This window comes from Balaenoptera musculus, chromosome 4 (genome assembly GCF_009873245.2).
Source record: "Balaenoptera musculus isolate JJ_BM4_2016_0621 chromosome 4, mBalMus1.pri.v3, whole genome shotgun sequence".
In the NCBI taxonomy this organism is placed as follows: Eukaryota; Metazoa; Chordata; class Mammalia; order Artiodactyla; family Balaenopteridae; genus Balaenoptera; species Balaenoptera musculus.
The window spans coordinates 13,415,136-13,423,237 of record NC_045788.1 but is presented as its reverse complement, the minus strand read 5'-3'; the positions used below and the strand labels follow the sequence as shown (position 1 = coordinate 13,423,237).

The following is an 8,102-nucleotide window of genomic DNA, read 5'->3' as shown; positions in this document are numbered from 1 at the left end:
ATATTTTTTCCAGAATCAGTTTAATGTAACAAATGTCTATTAGTGCCAGTTATGAGTTCAGTTCTGTGAAGTCAGAAGAGCAATGAGGATCTCAGTTGCTGGGAGCCGTGGCTAAGGAAGCATGACAGGAATCCAATCATCACATTATACTGATGATGCTATTTGTGGAAAACCTGAGGATTTTAATCTGGAACCAAGGTTCACTTTGTATGAGATATGGCAGACAGCAGAGGCTTTGGGTATGGAAAGTCTAAGTTTCTAGGCTCAGAGAACTTAATTCTCAGGAGTCAGGTCTTTTTTCATAATGAAATTCTAAGACTTGTGATGCCCAGATTTCTTCCAGGCAGCATTCTCTCTAATTATAGTTCCTCTGAGTTACTGCAGGTGTTTAGAACCATAATGTTGAGAGAGAGAGAGATTATGAAAACAAGTCCATGTCAGTGGGGGTATAGCTCAGGGGTAGAGCCTTTGACTGCAGATCAAGAGGTCCCTGGTTCAAATCCAGGTGCCCCCTGCATATTCTTCATGCTTTAGAAAAATACGTATTGATTTTGACTTTTATCTTCTGTGGCTCATGGCTCTTTGAATAATCACTAATTTCCCTTTAGTATATGCCAGGTGGCAGACTATGTTCTTTATGTTAATTACCTCCTTCATTTCTCATCAAAATTTTACAAGACACATTATCTCCATTTTGCATGAGGAGTCTGAGACTTGGAGATACTACAAAGCTCAGGTCCAGGATTTGAACTCAGAGCATGGTTCTCAATGACTTCATTATACTACTCATTCTGTTCTCTTTCTGTTAAAATCTTTGTCACAAAATTCCACTTAGTAATGCTCCCAAGGTGTTAGAACTGTCCATAGAGTTTTAGAACATTTGGCTGCAGGGCAAACTCAGTAACTTAGTGATGGAGTCCACACTTTACAGTGTCCTGGGGGCAGTCAGGGAATAGAGTCCTTGTTCACAGAACACTGCTGTGGATAAACATGAACTGGCCTAAAGTTTAGGGAACTGCACTCCTTTCCTGCTCTAAAGCTTGAGGACTTTCTATTACCTTTCCACCCCCAGTTCATTTCCTGCAGCAAGCACCCCACCTTGGGTGCCTGCATTCCGGACCCAGGCTGGGGCCAGAGGTCAGGCCTTAGTCTAGGTTTAACTCCTGCCTACAACTCAGGTACTGCTGCATTTTTAAATTAGCTTGAATGACATACACTGAGCACCTATTATGTGCCAGAATTGTGCAAAGTGTGAACCCAGAAGTGAATAAGACACAGCCCCTGGACTCAGTGTGCTCTCAGCCAGGAAGCAGGCCTGTAAAATAAGAAGTCAGACAGATGTGGGCTGGACTGAGCTGGGCCAGCTTCAGGAATGCAGAGGAGACAGCTATTACCTCTGTCCAGAGGAGGGAGGTTACAGGAGGCTTCCAAGAGGAGCTGATGGCAAGTCAGGGTCTCACAGAATCTCACCAGAGGGAAGGTGGAGGAGAGGCAGGGGTGCGGTGAGTGAGGGTTGGGTCCCAGGTAGAGAGAACTGCATGGGCAGAGGCTGGAGCCAGATGGATGCAGTTGGAGGCAGCTGGAGCACAAAATGTGCTATGCGGAGTGTCAGCAGAGGAGGCTGAAGCTGAGGAGGCAGACAGGGATCAAAATGTAAGAACTCTTGTTGTGCTGAGAGGCTTGCAGTTTATCATGGAGGTATTTAAGAGGAGTGGCCTAGATGCACCTGATTTTAAAACGCTGCTGTGGGAGCAGTAGGGGATGGATGTGAGGGGTGGAGGCTGGGAAACAATTTAGGAGGTGGTGGCACTGCGGTGCAGGGGTGGGGGTGGGCGTAAGTGATGGCAAAGCTAAAATCAGCAGTACCCTGTGATTAACTTGTACTGGGGAGGAGAGGTTGGAAGAAACCCAGAGTCATGTTACATGCTTTGGCCAAATGACTGAGTACACAGTGGTGTCACCAACCAAGACAGGGAGGAGGCTGATCAGATGGTTATATAGGCAGGCCTGGCACCCAGCTCTGAGCCCACACAGAAATCCTGGCCCCACCACCTCCCAGCTGCATGGCCACTCTGTGCCTCAGTTTCCTTACTTGCAAAATCAGTATGCTAACAATAATACCTGTTCTGTTGGATTTTTTGGTGATGATTCAGCAGGAAGTTATGGCTAGAACTTTTAGTACTGAGCCTGGCACATAGCAAGTGTTTAGTAAATATGGACTATATTATTATTACAACAAAGCAAAATAAGAGGAGATGCAGGTTTGAGCAGGAAGACAGCAAGTGTAGTTTGGGGCACACTGGGTTTGCAATCTGAGGTTTCTGTAGAACCTCAGAGTGGAGCGGCTGGGAAGGGTCGTCTACGGCCCTCAGAGAGCTGTGAGCTGGACCTCTGGGGGCTGTGGGTTCCTTAGCTTCACAGCAGCTGCCAGGCTTCATCAGGGAGAACTTACTGCAGTGACAGAGATTTCCTTGACCTTTCTTCTCCATCTTGGAGATACACAAGATTGAAACTTTTCAGACTGGAACTCAAGGAACTAGGAATCTGTGGTGTTCAAAGGTGAATTTTGGACTTCTTAACTGTTTTTTTTTTTTTTCCAGCTGTAAAATGAGGCAGTTCACCTGGATGAGATCCCCTTGAAAATCTGATGAAATCATGTACAATATACAATTCATGCACACATACAATATTTGCCTGTAATTCAGAGTTGAACATGAACCTCTGTAGTCCAGTTGTGGATACCCAGTTAAGACCTCCTCCATGTCCAATACTTGATGGCAGCCTATGATATTTACAACATTCACTGATGTGCTTGGAGATTTATGGGCAGTTGGTGGGTATTTTAAACACTGGAGAGCTAGACTGAGAATATAGCACTGAGCTTTAAGTTCTGAGAAGAGAATGAACATACATGCTCTGGGAAAAGTAGGAGGTGATGTGGCTAGAAGGGAATCAGGGATGAAATTAAATCTAGGAGGAATCTCAGCCACACATATATTTATGAAGTATGATGAAACTCATAAAAGTGGAATAAGTGCTTATAGGGGGCATAATAGCATCAGGGGGTATAGCTCAGTGGTAGAGCATTTGACTGCAGATCAAGAGGTCCCTGGTTCAAATCCAGGTGCCCCCTGTTTTTTTCTTTTGTTCTTCCTGGCAGTTTCATTAAAAGACTGGATCTAGGGTGAGGTAAGCAAGGTGCCTAGGGCTCAAAATTTAAGGAGGCACTCACTCTCAGGTTCATGGAGGTGCCTTGGCTTATTAATTCCCTCACAGTAGAACTGTGTGCTCATGTAAACCTACCCTGCCTGCACCAGACACACACAAACACAGCCACACACCCAGAGACACCCAAAGACACCCCCACACCAGATGTCCCCCAACCACACACACACACAGATCCACACACAGTCACACACAGACACACCAATAGACAAAAATACACACACACGCACTTTCTCACATGTACCTTTATTTCTCCAGTCCTGTATATTCAAGTCTTATCAACCAGAAATTTCCAGCTTCCTTTCTACAAACTTTTTATCTTTTAGTAATTTAGAGTTACAGAAGAGTTGTAACGATAGTACAGAGAGGTCCCCTATAACTTTCACTCAGCTTTCCCTAATGTTGACAAACTTACATAACTGTGACATATTTCTCAAAACTATGAAACGTCAGTGCAGCACTATTAACCAAACCAAAGACATCATTCAGATTTCACCAGTTTTTCCACCAGTGTCTTTTTTCTGTTCCAGGATTCAATACAGTGTACCATGTTGCACTTAGTCATAATGTCTTCTTAGTGTCCATCAACTTCTGACAGTTGCTCAGCCTTTCCTTGTGGGTTTTTTAAAATTGAAATGCAGTTGAGTTACAATGTTGTGTTAATTTCTGATGTATATCAAAGTGATTCAGTTATACATATATGTATAATTCTTTTTCATATTCTTTTCTACTATGGTTTATCTCAGGATATTAAATATAGTTCCCTGTGCTATACAGTAGGACCTTGTTGTTTATCCATTCTCTCTCTATATATATCTATTCTATATATCTATTCTATATAATAGTTTGCATCTGCTAACCCCAAACTCCCAGTGCATCATTCTCCTAACCCCTTCCCCCCTTGGCAACCACACGTCTGTTCTCTATGTCTGTAAGTCTGTTTCTGTTTTGTAGATAAGTTAATTTGTGTCATATTTTAGATTCCACGTATACGTGATATCATATGATATTTGTCTTTGGCTTACTTCACTTATGTCTAGTTCCATCCATGTTGCTGCATTATTTTGTTCTTTTTATTCCATTATATATATATATGTACTACATCTTCTTTATCCATTCATCTGTCAATGGATATTTGGGTTGTTTCCATGTCGTGGCTATTGTGAATAGTGCTGCTGTGAACAGAGTGGTGCATGTACCTTTTTGAATTAGAGCTTTGTCTGGATATATGCCCAGGAGTGGGATTGCTGGATCATAGGTAATTCTTTTTTTTTATTGCACATATATTTTAATGCTCAATTTTAAAATTAAAAACATAAGAGATAAGCTTTTGAAAACCTGTTTTTGGTAACTTTTAACAGATTGTACTATCAATTAAATTCCCATAAAATTATATCTGAATTACAAATTTGTTCGTAATTTGGTTTTTGATCACTTCAGACACATTAAAGAATAGCCAAAACATCCAAATGCAATTTTTTTTTTTACAAAATTCACTGTTACCTGCCTACTTAACATACTCTGAAACTCATCATCATGAATTTAATTCACTTTCTTTTTCTCTTGACATCTACTTAGATTTAGAGTTACCCCTGCTTTTTATATTCCCTAATGGTTTCCTAATGTTACTTTGATAACTTCCCAGGGTTTCAGTAGACTTACAAGAATGTGGGGCTCTAATTAATGGGTCTGGATTTCTACCTGACTAATTTTTAAAAATGTTTGAAGTATAATCTGCATACATAAGCACAAACAAAACCTACCCATCTAATCAGTCCCCAGAGCAAGAATGATAACATTACTAGTGAGCAGAGGGAGTTGATGAAGCAGATATGTTTTACTCAGTTCTTGTTTAAATCTATAGCCATCATAATGACCCTTGGTCAACTCTGAGAACTAAACTACTGGAATGTTCATATAGTGGCTGGGTAAAGATATTAGTCTATATGCCCAAAGTAGTGAGTCAAGATGAGCAAGCATGTTAAAGTAAACATCAAGTTTCATGATGTGTACCCAGTGCCTGGTTTGGGGTTCACACCCATGGCTAGGAAGTGACCAATTCCATTTAGGAACTTTGGACCCCAAGACTCAAGCCAAGTTTCCTGAGCATGGTCATCTCACACATATTCTTGTACTTCCCACCTGGAGAAGAAGATGCATCCCCTGCATAGGGAGGACAAGAAAGCCTGCTTTTTACCTCTCTAACATTTGCCTGTATATATCTATTTTCTGTTATTTCTGCCCTGTATCCTTCGCAGTAATAAATCTTAGCCATGACTAAAACTACATTGGGTCATGTTAGTCCTTCCAGTGAATCCCCAATCTAGCGGGTGATCATGGGATGGCTGAGACCATGGCTGAGACCATTCTGAGGTGACTAGCACCTCAGAAGATCCCTTCTTCCTCCTTTAAAATCAGTATGTCTCCCAAGAATAATTACCATCTTGACTTCTAACAGCATAGAGTAGTTCTGCTCGTTTTTGAACAGTATATATTCGGAATCATACAGTCTGACAGTCTGTGCTCTTTTGTACCTAGATTCTTTCACTCAAAATTTTTTGTGCGAGTCATATATGTTATGTGTGTAGTCGTAGTTTAATCATTTTCATAGCTGAATTGAGTATTTTCATTGACTATATTACAATTTATGTTTCCATGCTTCTGTAGATGAACATCAGTGTTGTTCTAAGTTTTGGATGATTATCATTGTTGTTGCTGTGTATATTTTGTTTCATGTCTTTTGGTGAACATGTGTATACTCTTCACAATAATTCTGTTTTTAGCTTTTTGAGGAACTTCTGTACTGTTTTCCGTAGTGGCTGCACCAGCTTACATTCTCACCAACAATGTAAGAGTGTTCCCTTTTCTCTCCTTGTGGGGTTTTTTTTTCGTATACTTAACACTTTTTAAAACTTTGGGTCAGATATTCTGTAGAGCACTCCTCACTTTGGGTTTGTCTGGTGTTTTCTCATGATTAGCTTGGGGTTATGTACTTTGTGGAAGAAGATCATAAATGTGCTGTGTCCTTTTTAGTCACATCTTATTAGGGGCAGAAGAAAAACACCGTAGCAATTTACTGCCACATTGGTAAAATGTTTAGGTGTCCAGTGTCTGAGGCACATCAGGATATGCCTTCTACAGTGAGAGACACAACACAGAACAAGGCGCATCACTCAGTGAGCCTCTTTGGGTTTTGGTGGCAATGTGTTTCTCTGGTATGTTTACTAGATAACAATAACCCATAAGATTGTCAATTTTTTTGTGTGTGGACCCCAAGGCAAGAAAAGGGTCTGCACATAGGCTGTGGTGAACAGTAAAGATTGGTATCCTTTTCCTGCAAGGTCTGATGCAGGTAAGGTGGCCTCTGTCCCTCTTGTAGCTATGTCATCTAGCAAAATGTGGCCCTAGGGTCACCGTTCCAGTTCATAGCTGCCTTAGCCCAGGAGTGACATACATCACTTCCGCTTACAGTTTGCAGGACAGAACTAGTCATGTGGCCCCAACTTCATGCACTGGAGGTTAGGAAAGGTTAGGAAAGCATTTGGGTACTTGGTGAGTATGAATTTTCTTTGCCATAACCCATCTTACCCATTCCAATATGGACACTTAGTTGGTGGCAATTCTTTCTGATTCTTCTTGTCAAGTGACTGGCAAGGTCTTTGCACACAGTAGGGGCTCAGAAAGGATTTGGTGAATAACAGCTACTGGCTAATTCAGTGAATGAATAAATAAATGAAGCAAGGTATACAAAGAAAGTATATTTCTAAATTATTTGGAAACTAATTTTATTATAAGGCAAGAGTTATACCTCTCACATTAAAAAACTACTTATTGCTGCTTAAAAGAGTCAACCTTTTATTGAAGAAGAAAATGTTGTCTGTGCCCATCATGTAAAATACAGAATAATAATTGTTTTTACCAGTTTGTTTTACTCTGAGAAATGTTTCATACTCTGCCTCCCTTTCTAAAAGTGTCCACATGACCTTCAGCCATTGTAAAATCAAAGCACCTTTATTATATACAATTTTAAACATATATCAAAGAATATAGGAAGGAATAAAAATTGGTTGGTTCTTCACCACTGTCTTTAAAACTGTTGTCTTTTTTATATGTGATTGTGTTTGTACATGTGTGTGTTTTTTTGTGTGAATGTATGTAAATATTTATTAAACAAAAATGCATCAGGCATATCTTAGGCAGCATCTCAGATCCTCTTGGCCTTGACCATTTCTGAGGCCCTTGACCACCTTTTCTGCCCTGGCTGCCACGGGGGTAACTGAGTATGAAAGGACCTGTCAGCTCCACCCAGGCATGCCCTGCAGCCTTCCCTCCTGTCCACGCTGGATGCTCCGGCCTCCCATTCTTGGCTTCCTTCATGCTTTTGAAGTGTGAGAGGTCACGGGCCCAGTTGGTGCCCCCACATACAGAACTTGGAAGTGTTAAGGAGCTCATGCACCATGGGGAAACCTTTCACCAATGAGATGCAGAAGCTGAGGCTAAAATCTTCTCCTCGTTTCTTAGGGCAGATTGTCTGGGGATGCAGTTCTTCACACATCCTCTCAAGAGACAGTTTTATGAGATCAAGCAACTAGTGCATTTGTTACCACGTGGAGGCCATATTGGAAATTCACCTTTGAACTTATTGAACCTTCTTTCTCTTCCTCCCTCCCTTTTCCCTCACTCCTGCTCCCTGGGATGGCACTTTCTGAAAAACTAATAGCACACAAGCTTTTCTCAAGCTCAAGGTTCTGGGGTACACGGGTACAGCAGACACTCTGGATGCTTTGCCAATTTTCCCTTCAGCCCTTCCCACACATTTCACCCTGGCCTGATTCCAACTGCCAGCATCTGCATCTCTTCTGAGGGTTTTTTTTTTT

At 41.4% G+C, this 8,102-nt stretch overlaps 2 non-coding genes across 2 annotated transcripts; both read left to right on the top strand.

Moving 5' to 3' along the window:
* Window positions 1–442: 442 nt before the first annotated feature.
* On the top strand, window positions 443–514 carry TRNAC-GCA. Its single transcript has one exon. It is a non-coding gene; the product is annotated as a tRNA-Cys (tRNA).
* Window positions 515–3,061: 2,547 nt separating this feature from the next.
* TRNAC-GCA lies at window positions 3,062–3,133 on the top strand. Its single transcript has one exon. It is a non-coding gene; the product is annotated as a tRNA-Cys (tRNA).
* The last annotated feature ends 4,969 nt before the right edge of the window (window positions 3,134–8,102 follow it).